The sequence below is a fragment of the Meleagris gallopavo genome, chromosome 8 (genome assembly GCF_905368555.1).
Source record: "Meleagris gallopavo chromosome 8, MGAL_WU_HG_1.1, whole genome shotgun sequence".
Taxonomy (NCBI): domain Eukaryota; kingdom Metazoa; phylum Chordata; class Aves; order Galliformes; family Phasianidae; genus Meleagris; species Meleagris gallopavo.
The window spans coordinates 25,907,741-25,922,020 of NC_139411.1; the positions used below are offsets into that span (position 1 = coordinate 25,907,741).

A 14,280-nucleotide genomic window follows, 5' to 3' on the forward strand; every position below is an offset into this window, starting at 1 on the left:
CAAACCACTTTTCCAATTGTTAGCTCTGCATAAAGAACGTTCAAGGATTTCACATCATACAAGTTTCTGTTGAAGAGGTCTGCAACTGAATTATCTTCTGCACAAAATCCAGCAAAGTCCCATCTTAGCAGCCTCATACCAGTAAAAGGAAACTCGGTATTTTGACAGCAGGTTTTGTTTACTTCCCCGCCCTCCTCCCCCCAGTTTCACCTGTATAGATTGTACAAGGAAAAAAAGAATACCATACAGGATATTCCAAGTTCTGCTTTTCACCCAAACTCATGATTTGGCCTTCATACTCACAGGCAAGGGTTAGAAACAATGTAATAACTTTATTACTAGGATATTTTAAGAGTGTGATTGTGAGGCTTTCCATTAGAAGTAATTTTGATTTTTTACTGAAGAGACCAAACATGTATATCATAACTGTACAATATCATTTCCACTTGCCTGTGTTTAATTTTCTGGTGCAAAAGGTCATCCCACCATATAACCAGTGCAATTATAGTTGGATATAGCTTTATATTTTGAAGTCTATTTTGTCATCCCTACTGCAGAGGTATTAGACCAGCAAGAAGCCTACAATGCATACTAAGACATCACACGATGAATCATTTAGGTTGACGAGCCATGAGGCTGTTACCAAAGAGAGAAATTAAGAGGCAGGGCAAGGGAGACAAAGTGTATCAGACAATCAGATTTGAAGAGATGAAAAGTAACGAAGCAGAGAATCAGAAAAAAGGTGAAGTATTGTCAGAACTGTGTTATTGATTAAATATCATTCTGAACACAAGAGCCATTTGCTTTTCTTCATTCTGGGTGGCATTCACATCACATTAAGCCAAAAAAGATACATGCTTCAGTGCTTCACAGATGTGAAGCATTGTTCATTCACACTGTAAATATGTGACTACTGAAAGCAAAGCTCTGCTTCAAATCTCATCTAGAGAGAGGCACCATAGCATACAAGAACCAAAGCTCTTGGCATTGGCAGTCTGTAATGCCAGTAGGATACCAAGAGAAAACTGATTTCCAATCTTTTAAGGACATTAATTAGTTGAGTTGATTGCCAGAGTTCCACTTTCAGTGCATTATAACCAGGAAACAGAACCTTTAGTGATACAATTAACTTAGGTATGTGAAGTCATACTAGTGGTGAAATACCAGGGAATTCAGTTTTAACAATGATCATATGCTTAGCAAATCTAGAAACAGACTTCCAAAACTATGCACATGGTCTAGCCATTGGCAGCTATACAGGTGGCAAATATAAGTGCTCACTGCTCAGACAACACCTGCATGCTGCTTAATGTATTCTCACACTGATCACTTACAGTACATTCACCAGGCTGGGGAAACCATGCTCTAAAGCTAACTACTTCTCTATTTCAAGAGATGCTTAGAGAAAAGCATTTGTTCTGAATGACCAGTTGTTTGATACAACATCACTTCAAAGTAAAGAAAAAATTCGTTTGTATTTTATTTTACTTTTCTAAATTAAACATCAGAATGACAGCACTGAAGTACCATAGGCCTACTTCTATTCTTGAGCTGGAATGGCTTTACACCAGCAGCTCTCAACAGGCTCAGTATGTTTCTTGTAGAAGTGCAGATAATGAGTGTTTAGCCTGCTTTGATCCCCCAACAAGTAAAGGGATGGAGAGAGCTTTCAAAGCATAGGTTTCTCATCACTTAAAACTACCCTCGTTTAACACTCCACATTTCTGCAAGTGCTGCCATGCTACCCAAGGTGTGCAAATTGATGCAAACATACCTGTAAACCCTCAATCTGAAGCATACATACTAGTGCAAAATGAACTGTAGCAGCAAAGTAGTAGAGTTTATATCCATGAATCAGCAAATTGCTGTCTACTGAGGAACTACATTCGTTCAACAATGACGGATACCCACAGCTTTATTAGGAAGCCTCAAGCACCAATCTCACCTCACAGCTCACAGATGTTCTGCTTGACCTTTAATTAGCTTCCATCAATCTGCAGTTCAAACATCTGTGGTAAATAGGATTGTTGCTCAAGTTGCCCAGCTTCAGCTTGCTACTGATTTCTCCTCAGAAGACTTACCCTCCCTTCAGCTTAACGGTTCCCAACATATATTCTGCTTGAAAATAACATAGTGGGGGGAGTGAGGAATATTCAGGTCATTTTGGGTTTACTTCAGAAGAAAAGAATATGGCAGAACCTCAGAGTTCCCAAAAACAGAAGGGCTACTCTACAGTAAACTCTGAGTTCATCTTAACACCTGTTACTCTTCCCAGACCAATTCTCTTCAATGACTTTGAATGGTTCTAACACAACATTAACTTGCAGTAGATGACAAGTAATAAGAGGAATGTACTGGCTTTTGCCTACAGTAAAAGGCTTAGGTCCTCCTCTTGTGGAAGAAGGAGACAAGCACACTGCTCACAATTGCACAGTGAAGCAAGATGCTGTTAAAAAAGTCTATGCAGCTGTGTAACTGGTGCTTCCCAGAACAGTGCCCACAAAGCACCTCATTGCGTATCTGCCCATGTATTCTGTCTCTGGTTCTTAATCAAAGCTTAATCACCAGTTGCCTCCAGGCTTTGCAGGATTACAAACTCCACTATCACACTGCCTGCAGTGCACTGCACACTTATGCAGGTTTCCTGGGCTTGGAAGAAATATTACAAGACCTGCAAGGTGCAGTTTGGGACAACCACTAAAATGTTTGATGTGGTGAGCTGGTCATCCAGCTGGTCCTGGAGGTGAAAACGGCTAGGTAAGGAGATGGTTTCCTTTAACATTATATTCCTTGGCAATTCTAAGAGCTATTACAATAGAGATTGTAGAAATAACAAAAATAAATCTCATCCCTTGAGATTCAACAAAAGCATGATATTCTATACCAATAGAAGACAAATACTATCACTTCAGTTTGAATAAAACTGTACAGTATTTAGAAAAAATCTGACCCTGACAAGCAACCAAAGCTTGTTTAAGCCATGCACACTACTAAATTGAAGAGATTTAATTAAACTCACAAAGGGGAGATAATTTTGAGAAGTACTTGTTTCCAAATCAGCCAATGGATCTACTACCATGGAGAGAATAGTTTCTTGTTCTTTGCCTTTTTCAAAAGCAGAAGAGATGGAATAGGCTGCTCAGAAAAAAAGATACGTCACTCAGCACTGTACAAAAGATGAACCCTGCTTGAAAAGAGCACAATACACTTGACAAAAGGCAAAGACAAAAAGAAAACTATTAAAGATCAGAACTTAAACATTCGAAGCAAGCTCATTTATTAGGCAGGTAATTATCAGCTGGATAAGAGTATTTAGTGAATTACACTGCCCTCTGAATATGTAATTTGTTTTTAAAGTACAAGGCTTATCGTGAGGACTAACATGTTTTCCTAGCCCTTTCTCACCCATTGAGCAGTGTTGTGTACACTTCTGATGCTTTAACAAGGGAAAAAGTAGTAATAATAAAACAATGTCATTTACTATTCTCATTAAAGCTGGAGAAAGAAGGGAGATGAAGAGCCTTTTATTTTGCCTCCCCATCCTCAAATTCTATCAGCTAGTTTACTGTCAATCCACTGGGCTGTAGGTGTGTATTTCCAAAGAAAAACAAGCAATAACTTCATAAAATAATGAATCTACTTAGAGTCTGACTATGCAGTTGCTTCTCACTAATTAAATATGTTGGCAGAGGCAAAATTATATGGAGCTAATTTAGTTTGTTAAAGATTGTTTGCATTCAGGATTAGATCATAAATGAAACATTGATTTCCATCTATGTTACTCAAAGCACTCAGAAAAACACATGAATTAATATCCACAATTATGTCTGCTGATGAATGTTCTAACATTAAGGGTGAATAGACACTAACCTACATTCTTGTAGTGGAATCAATGATGTGCAATATTATCATGAAATTACAGCAAACAGCCAGAGTCTTCCTATGTGAATTTACCCTCTCCACAGCACCTTCCTGTCATAGCACAGACATAAAGTAGTCATTTGCTTTAGGCGGAGAGCACAAAAACAGAAGTCTTTTTTCTAGGACTGCAGTTTGCTTATAGTTTACATTTGCATTCAGTTGCCTTTTCAAGAAGCTTCAAATGTTAAACATCGAAGTCATTTAGGAACATCACATCCAAATGCAATTTTAAAAAACAAAAGATCATTTTGGGAAAAAATTTGCAAAATTTCCCAGATGAAAATTCACCAAAAAGAAAGGCTTTGCTCTCTCCTCCCCTTCAACCAGAATGGCATTTTTCAACAAACGTTCACTCTTGCCAAGAGCTGCCATCCAGCTCACAAAGCATACCTTTTTTTTTCTATGTACTGCCAGATGAATGATTGATTACTAAGGTTCCAGCTATAGACTTCCTAGTGCCAACAACATAATCACAGGCTGGATGTCTACCCCACAGTACCCATGCCTTTGCAGCCACACAACAGTCATATGTAGGAATAGAGTCATACTTTGGATGCCCTTGGGGTCTTTATTATTCCCAGAATTTGCAAGATGAATTTATGTAACGGTATAGCATATTTTCCAGAAGTTAATAGGAATGTTTTCTAGTAGCTTCCACACAAACCCAGAAGCTAAAGTTCAATGAACTAGTGAAATCCCCAAACATTTTGCCAAACAATAGTTTTGGAAAAATCAGATGTTATTCAAGATGTTTGAGTAACATCCCTGAACTGCAGAGATATGTCAAAAAACAGATATTTTTGCTTGTAAACATTTTAGTCGCAACAATGAAATCTTCCCAGAAGTATTTACTGAAGTCCTAGTTTAACTAAAATACAGTAATTCACATAACTGAGACTATCTCTACAAACCTCACAGCCCGTTAGCCAGCTAACACAGTAGAAACACTTTTCTTTTACCCAACTAGAATTGAAAAATATTTTTGCTGGCAGTGTGTTTCTGACATGTTCACTTCAAATTACTGGAAGATCGAGCTTTGAACAAGGTGGTAATTTCATTATGGCTGCCCAATAACAGTATTACTAAAATTAAACCTTTAGTAGAATATTTTTTGCAAAAATTGCATGAAGGCAGCAATTTCTATATTCTTACCTTAATTTCATACTGCCTTCCTTTGCTAGTCAAAATTTCAACATACTAGTAAGATTTCAGCTTTCAGCTAAAGGAACACTTGTACAATTCCTAGCTCTTTTCATTAAATACAGAGAAAATCAGCATCAAGCCATGAGCACGTGAACTACTGATAAAATGCATTAATCTGCACAAGGCTCATTTTTGAAAAATCACACTGCTTGCTGTTCAACTTGGTGTCTAAGTCTAGGTTCACCTTCATTCTTCACACTTCAACTTTTTCCCTCCTACAGCAAAAAAAAAAAAAAAAACAACAATAGTTTTGGTCTTACTGGTTTCTTACATCTGCTACTGAGCCAACTGCAAATTTATTCATCTTTCTACTGCAGCCTCAAAGCACATCACAGTTACTGAAAGCACCCCACCTTGCAAAAACTGGATCACAAAATTGACAGAGCAGTTATAACTTAGAGAACTAGAAACTGAGCCCAGATGTCCTAGATCACCAACTAGTTTTGAGAACAGGCTCGTTTTCCTTTATAACATCGGTGTTCTGTTCAGAAATCAGTTGAAGCTGCAGTCTTGCGGTCTTTGCTTCTGCACAAGATGTTCCAAAGGTTAACAGTACTTAAAAGAACAGACTAAGGATGAATGTAGGGAACAATGACAGTATCATAGCTCTTGACTTTTTTTATTAGAACACAATGAAAGTGAATACTGAAACCCTCACAGGGAGAGAGATCTCCCCTGTAAAAAGCACAGCAAAGCAGGGAACCCTAGGCTAATTCTGGCAGACCTGGATCAAGTATCAGAAGCAGGATGGTAGTGCTGATGGTTGGTAAGAAAATGTATGATCATCTCACTGCTGAGAGATAAACAGTTAGGTAGGCCATCATTACTCTGCATTCATTACCACTTACCACCAGTAGATCAATCCAGCCTCCAATTTACACTACTCAGATGCTTGTAACAAGTTTTCCTAGTCTTCGCTATTATAACCAGCTAAGTATCATTGACAGTGGTTTGAGCTGAATTAGTAGTCTGTTATATTCAGTCCTCACTAGCATTAATTTTATCAACTGTACATGATTGTTGGCCCCCAAGACTATTGGTAGGGAAGTACCGATTTAAAAATAGTTTGGATCAAAAAAACTATTTGCTGACATGCTACATAGCTGGGAGTTGCAAAATTAAAGAGTAGAATAAGTATCAGCCAAATCTCATTGAATCTTCTGTCTCTCCTTCAAAGACATTTCCACGACTTTAGCTTCTACTGCAAAACAGAGCTTTTCAGTGGGCTCTCTGCATCTCCCAGTTTGAGTAGAATTTACTCCTTATTATAAGGATATGAATTTCTCTTCCAAAACAGTTAACAGTTTGAGACCTAATTCCAACTCTTTGAAGTTATTACAAGACTGTTCTGGTGAGATGGAAAAGCCTGCCTCTCCCCTAACACTCTTTGACACTTTTACTACTATATAATAAGAACAAAATAAGAACAATGAGGCATACATAATTTAAAACTGTATATTGAGACAAAAAGTAATCAAAACTGAGTTCATAACTCACAAAACCTCTTAGGAAGAGGATGAGAAAAATCAGAACCAAGCTCTGCTGTAATGAAATTGCAACTGAGCAAATAATGCAGCTATACAAAATCAGTGAAGTCTCAGCTGCAGAAAGATAGCCTGGTAGCTCATTCCTTGCTGTTATTGGAGTCAGGAGGGCTGACAGTTCAGCAGTTCCTCCACTGGCTCAGTACCTTTAAATGTATGCCCACCTCAGTAAGAATATGGAAACCTAGGAGTCTTAAACTCTTTTAATCCTCATTTTCAATGGCTTTATTAACTGGGATGGAATTATTATTATTTTTAAAAATTGTATCAAATATTCACTTAATAGCTATAACACCCAAGTACATAGATTCATTCAAGCCTTTAGCTTCCTGCATGGTGAAAGCTGGCAGAAGCCACTTGAACACAGAGAGAAAATGAAATGACATAAGCAAAAAAATACAGACAAGTCATCCCATCACAGCTTCCTAAATTTAGGTTCTTCCACTCCTCTCTACTAGTTTAAATTATACTGCTTTGAATGCCAAGTTTCTAGTTTTATTTTTTTAATACCTCCTCTCTATCCTAGATAAAGAATGCCTTTAAGGAATGGTTTTTCTATTGATTTTTAAGGAGGTTTAAAGGTAGGCTTGCCTTTTCTCCAACCTCTTTATGCCAAAGAGATTAAGGTTGCGCATATTTACGGACCTTACCATGAAATATTCTTAAGTTACAATTAACACTATATGGATGCGAGGGGTACTCCTTAGGGTTCAAATTCATGTTCTACACATTCTTGTTGTCTTTAACGACAAGTATAGCTTAAATCATGCAACCAGCCTTTTAATTTGGAACCACTGATTTCCCTATGAGAAAGATGTCAGAGGCTTCTAAACTTACATTCATGGTTGTCCACAAACAGCAGGATCTCCCTTTCCAGCAAAGAATCTGAGGCAGAAGGAAGTAACAGTAACGAATATTTAAAACCTTTACTCAGTGTAGAATTTAAAAACATCATTAAAATAACAAGTTACCGCTGGTTTTCTTTATAATGTTTTGGAATTCACTCCTGTGAGAACAGGAAAGTTATATGCTCCAGTAAGATTAATATTGGTTTAACAGATTAAACTTACTAAAGACTCCAAGTTTTCTTTAAGGGGTTAGAAAGAAAAAAGATGCACTCATTCTGAGTGCAGTTTTTAAAAGTAAATATATAACTGATCTTCACCGTACTTAGCGGATGAGATAGCAGTGAGGATTTACATCCTGGTTAACTCACACAATGTATCCAAACGTAGCAGTACACTGCACCAAATTAAACAGAAATCATAGCAAAAGTAGAATGGAACTTCAAGAGGTAAGGCTAGAGACCTTAAGTGCAACAATTTTATCCTCAGCCTATTGAGTTCTCTAACTGCTCTGTTAAATCAGACAAGATTAGATCATCTACACTATAGTACTGCTGGACTGGTTATCATGACCTGAACTCACCCCTCCTACCTTGTAATACCTCACTGGTGTGTGTAAATCCAAATCCTACATGCTCCCAGCTCCCTACGAAGGGAAGGAAGACAGAAAGCTCACAAAGTGTTCAGAGTGCATGCCCCATGAGCCACATATAGAATTATGAAGACAGTGCTCTTAATTTGACTCTGATAAGCCTGTCTTAGCAGTTGCTTAGTCTCAGTATTCCTTTTGCATTAGAAATAGCACACCACAATCCTGAAAACAAACTTAAGCTTGATAGAAACCCTGGATACCATTTAAAAAAAACAGGAAAATGCCATTCAGAAAGATTAAGACTGAGTATTATTTACCTTCTAAAAAGTTTTTAAGTTAACAGCATCATAGTTGTATCAGGCACATTATTGATATTTGTCTGTGCACAGTATCTTTCGTATTTTACAGTGTGATTTCATACTCCAATATCTGAAGTTACTTTGATACAGAAATTCAGAACAAACTGTTATTCAGGAACACGAATTATTTCAAGAGTGATGTTGAAGACCAAGGAATCAGTCATTCTAAATATGTACCAGATACAACAACTTCTGCTCTTGATAAGCTATAAGACATTTTTAAGACTTTAGAACCAACTGATGTTTGGTCAATTGAATGCAAAATTATGAAGTGACACATGGCAAATTATGTGGTATACCTTGCAGAAACTGTAAGAGGTGTTAATGACTTTCCTCAGTCAGTTTTCAGTTTGATTTTATAATACACCAACAGCCCACTAATCTCCTGCCTTCAAGTGAGAAACACAGGATAAAATATTATTTCTGCAGAATCGATCCCTTGTTATACATTTCAAAGGGAATTTCTCTGTAGTAGAAGTGAATCCCCAGTGATACTTCTGCCACTTTACATAAGTCAGCTCAGTACACATTGACATTTTGGGCAACAAGGAATACTATTCAGTCATCCAGCATGCAAGTCACCTTAATTTGATAGGCCTCTAATCTGATCTACTCGTCCAGACTCTATAATGGATGAAAATAAAAGGAATTTCTCAATGGAGGTGTCTTTCTATTTTAAATGTGTCTTGGAGCATCTTCTAATCTCTGTTGACTAAAGAACCTAAAAGCCTAACTTAGACTGTCTTAAGTAAGATTTCAACAACTGAAATTTGTTGTTGTTAGCATTAATAGTGCTACTTACATCAACTAATTTTAGCTACCAGTATGAAAATAATTAGCATCATGTACACACAATTGTGCCCATTTAATTCCTGTGACAGTGGTAGTGGGTTTATTACCAGTAAATCTCTCTCTCTCAAAAACAAAAAGAGACTCAAATTGAAAGGTTATTATTCTAAAAATCCTGTTTCTAAAGGCTGGCTAGATTGCTCTTCTACAGTTCTCTATTAGCATGCTACAAATGGAAAATTGCAAGTCCTCTCCTTTGTTGGACAACTAATGAATCTGATCTGTTTCAGTCTCTGGCCTATGGCACTACACAATTTTATTCCATAACTCTGAGTGTGAAGTGTTACTCCCTGTGCACCTAAAAACCCAGTCAACACATCCTGTGGGAAAGAGGAAAGTGCTAGCTGCCATAATTACAAATACTTCATTGTTATATTACAATATGCTTATTTACATAAATGCCCTCTATTTATCTTACTGGATCAGCCCAACCACAACAAAATTTGCATTTAAATAGTACTACTATAATTGACATCAAGTACCTGGGCTTATTTTCAGACTTTTATTTCCATGCATAACAGGCAAGAAAAAACTTTCTCTACTCAGAGAACAAAAGATCAGTAGGAGATAATAAGCTGAGCAATTTCTCAGAAGTTTGTTTATTTAAGGTCTCCAGGGGCCCTGTGCTTTTCCCTTCCTTAAAATATGTTGGCAGTTGGCAGAAACAAAATTAGATTCATGACCTTACACCATCTTTTAACAAAGACAATACTTGCTTATAGATGGCATTCCTGAGTAGAAGTGCCACAGGCAAAGATGTTTATACTAAACATCAAACGGCACTAGACACTGCATTCCTTGATCAGGACAACTATCACATCCATGATCATAAAAAGAACAGGAATTAAAAAAAAAGAACAAGTCAAACTTGACTTTCAGTGGAAGAAGACATTGTTGATTTAAAACTCAGATGGCTGTGGAAAGTGGTACTGCATCTTCTCCTGGGAGTGTCCTGCTGCAGGAAAGGGACTGGGTCATACTTCATGTAAGATATGAGAAAAAGCAGAACTTCCCATCCTTCACAGAGGACAGCAGCCCCAAAAAGAGACAAGAGGAATAAAAAAGGGGCCAAACCCCACCAGCTGCCAGAATTAGAATAAGTCTAGAGAGCAGCTTCCTGCATTCAGGCAATTCAAGAACACCCCCCTCTGAATACCAATTTGCAATGAATTAATAGTCTCACTACCTGAAAGCATCACATAGGCCCACATTTTGCTACAGAAAAGATGCCAATTATAAACCACTCTGGCATTTCAAAACATCTGAAACAAAAGGAGGTAAAGAAAGTTTTTTTTCCTGCAGGTCTGGAATACAATGTGAATGATTGTTGGGATGAAGAATACGAGTGCAGTAATGATTATGGGATAATGATTGGTTTGTTTTGGGTGGTGGTTGGTATTTTCCCCCCTACAGTTTTCTTCGCTGCATTTCTCTTCCATAAAGCCACAGAAGCATATCACTGCTACATGACAAAACTTCCAAATGAAACATTAGAATCAGATAAAGAGGTAATTTTGAAAAGGACAAAAACCATAGCAATATTCACAAAGGAGAAAGCCTGGGAGGGTGGGGAAGGATGTACGAACACAGCTGAGCTGCTTCAGCTAGCACCATTTCCCAGAGCACTAGCTCACAGAAGGCAGAGGGGGTGCATCTCACTGCCTGAAGGTGAGGCTGAGCACAGCTGGTCGTCAAAGGCTGAGAGTGTCACAAGGATGGGAACAATTAGTAATTTCTAATTCATAATACTCCACATCACAGCGGTTGCTCAACATCTCCTAAAGCGCTCAAGGTGAGGAAGGCAATCTCAGAGCAAGGAGTACACAACCTTCAGACTGATGCACAGGACTTTTATACAACTCTCCTCTGTGTTAGCCTCACTGTCATGTGAAAACTGGTTTCTCTGAACCAGAGCGATCTGTTAGCTCAAATACTTTAGTACCTGATGAGGGGAAAATGCCTCGCAACCTTTAAGTGAATCCAACCCCAACACCCTCAGAGTATCAACAGCATATATATATATATGTTTGAGTTCTTATTTTTCCTATTCAAACAACGAAGAACTTTTCTAGAAGATACAAAGTTTCACAAGTAAAGATCAACTGGAAAAGGTTTCCAAAGACAACCCGAAAACAAACATTTACATTTTTGCAAGAAGTTTTCTAATTAAGATTTTATGAACATAAAGATGCAGACAACACTTACAAGGCTTAGTCCTCAGACGAACCTGAAAATCTGAGAAGAAAACATCAGAATACATTTTTCAGCCACTTCACCAATCCTAAGAGGATCTGCCTTGCCCAGCGTAACAAGAACTACTGCAAGGGAGCTCTAACATGAGCCCTCTTGTAATTGTAATAACCATTTTTGGAATTGCTGCCTAAACAGGGTGCACTGGAATGTACTGATTTTCACTGTGTACCTGCTGAGCCAGAGACCACACAAAAAGCAGCATTTGCTCATCTCTTCTCTGTAGCCAGAGCAAGTAGTTGTACAGGTAGTCTAGTTTCAAGGTGTCAGTTCAGGAAGTCAGCTGTACTTCAGTGGGAAGAACAAATGAAAGCTAAACTGAGGATAACTCTGCATAACTTTGTTCCAGTAAGAGTTAGAACAACTGGTATGAAAATGAAAGGAATGGGATAAAACAAGAACAAATCCACACTGTACAGCTCATCAGATTATCACATATCCCAGACACAAGAAGGTAGGTAAAAGGGTCAGTACTCAAGAGTAAGATTTCAGCCCCAAACATACAACCTAACAAACAAAGACAGCTCTAGGATGATGTTCCCTGACATTTAAAATGCCAGCTGTTCCTTAAATATCACTGGGAATCTGACTCCAGTGACCTGGAGTCAAAAGATCTGTAAGACCTCAGTGTAAAATGAAGTTCACTGAGGACAACATTCTGCTCTTATTATTTTGCAGTATAATGTTCAAAATAATTTAAAAGGCCTTTTTGAATGTGACTAGTCTAGTTTATATTGTGTCTTCCTATTAGGAAATAGCATCTAAGATACCAGAAACAGAAAATTAAGCCTCATTTATATGTCATATTGGTGTTAAAACACTTATTTAATTGAAACGTAAGGCCAGTGAGAGTATCAGTGTTGCCCCTTACCTCTGTGAGAGTCTGTTACATTTTCCACCTAGCAGACTTTATCAAGAGCTAGACTCAAGAGAGCCTATGTTGGTTCAAAACAGTTTCAACAAATGCTTCATGTCTTTTATAGATGGTCTAGTTTTTCAGCCACCATCTTAAAGGTATCTTGTCACTCAAATTAATGCAATTTCTATCAAAGCCAAAATAGCCACTTAACCACCCCGCTGCCTACTGACCTCTGTCAGTTCAAAGTCCTACTAAAAACTATGACAAAAACAAATATTCTCCTCTCCTGTACATGATTCAGTTTTACAACTCTTTTTTACAAAGCCCTTGTATCTTTCAGCTGGGATGCTAATGGGTGCAAGAAAACTGTCTGTCTTGTTTCCCTGAGTTACTGCAAGCCAATGTACTTGTCAGTTCTGACAAATACAGTAGTGCTTTTTTTTTATTGAGATATGGAATTCAGTTTCAACTTGAACTATTGTGCATTCAAGTCCCCCATCTTCCCACTAGTCACAATGAAATGACCCATTAATTCACTCCAACATTTCAGGCTAGGTACTATGGAATAACCACATCAAGATCCTGAGTCTCCATCAAAAGGATGAAAAGCCTTTATGTGTGTGTGTGTGTGTGTGTGTGTGTGTGTGTGTGTGTGTGTGTGTGTGTGTGTGTGTGTATACACACGTATATATAAGCTGATGATTTTCACTTTTTATAGTAGAGGAAAAATGTTCTCTACAGACAGTGACCACTCATTTAAAGAAGTCTGAGATCATCATCTATTACTTACCTTAAAAAAAAAAAAAATGTAAATGACCCTCATTTGGTCTGTTTTCTTTCATCCAGCTATAAAAAGTTCACTTCAGATTTGTCCTTCTGACATAGTGAATTCAAATGACTCCCTTTTGGCTTTGAGAATTCTGTTCTCTTGTATCATGAGTTAAGACAACACAATCATGAAACTTTATGTAAACGTGAGCGTAAGCATTACACCCAGTAGTAATAATATATTTCCCAGTTTCTGGATCTCATCCTCATTCAGTATTTAACCAGTGTCAAGTTATCTTCAACCAGACAAGATCCTAGTGGCCAAATCATTTTTCTGTCACTCACTTCATCCCCTGCACATTATGTCCTGTACGCAGGCTGACACCTCACTCATTTTCATACCATAAGAGTCCCAAACACTCCAATCAAATCTAATATCTCTATGTGGTTGATGGCAGGACTTTGTACTGCTAGCACCAGTAATTTTGCTCATCTCTTCTGTAAAGCACCTAAATTTCAGCCTGATAAAGAAGAAATCCCAAGTCTAATGTATTATTCCCACAAAAGTATGCAGCTTTGGTCTGCTGAAGTGCATTGAGGAATATGTAAGTTCCACAAAAAGACGCCTTGCGACAGTTTGCATGAACTTATGCACATGAAATGTGAATCTTCATAACTAAGGATTAAACCATCAGCATTATTTTGTATCACTTTAAGGACCCTGGATGCAGGAAGATGACAGCCATACCATGGTTGAGAAAGCCAGCCTCTTTTCAAAAGGCAGTTGCAAAAGCCAATGAACAGCCAAGGTATACCTGCACAGATGCAATGAAGAGAGACATTTGAGAATTCTCTAATCTGTTTACATTAAAAAAGAAAAAAAAAAAAAACACCCACCAAGGAAAAAAAAACACCCACCAAGGAAAAAAGTCATTTTAAATTCCAATTCCAGAGATTTCACTCAGGGCACAGTGGTCCCTCAGTAATTTTGATATTTGGGTGTTGTGAATTCATCCTCTGAACTGCAGGCATTCTTGGAAGGCCTCAGATCATTCAGCAAACAGGCCTCATAACTGGGAGAGCAGAGATT

The 14,280-nt window shown here is 37.8% G+C and overlaps 1 long non-coding RNA gene across 3 annotated transcripts in view; it reads right to left on the bottom strand.

The window, feature by feature from the left end:
- The window catches only part of LOC109368854 (uncharacterized), a 225,057-nt gene that overhangs the window by 183,937 nt on the left and 26,840 nt on the right, over window positions 1-14,280 (bottom strand). For 2 of the 3 annotated variants that reach the window (XR_014884716.1, XR_014884715.1), the window contains exon 1: window positions 11,519-11,654. The exons of the other annotated variant lie outside the window; for it this stretch is intronic. This is a non-coding gene — a long non-coding RNA (uncharacterized LOC109368854). Of the gene's footprint in view, window positions 1-11,518; window positions 11,655-14,280 lie in introns of those variants that run through there. 3 annotated transcript variants of the gene reach the window in all.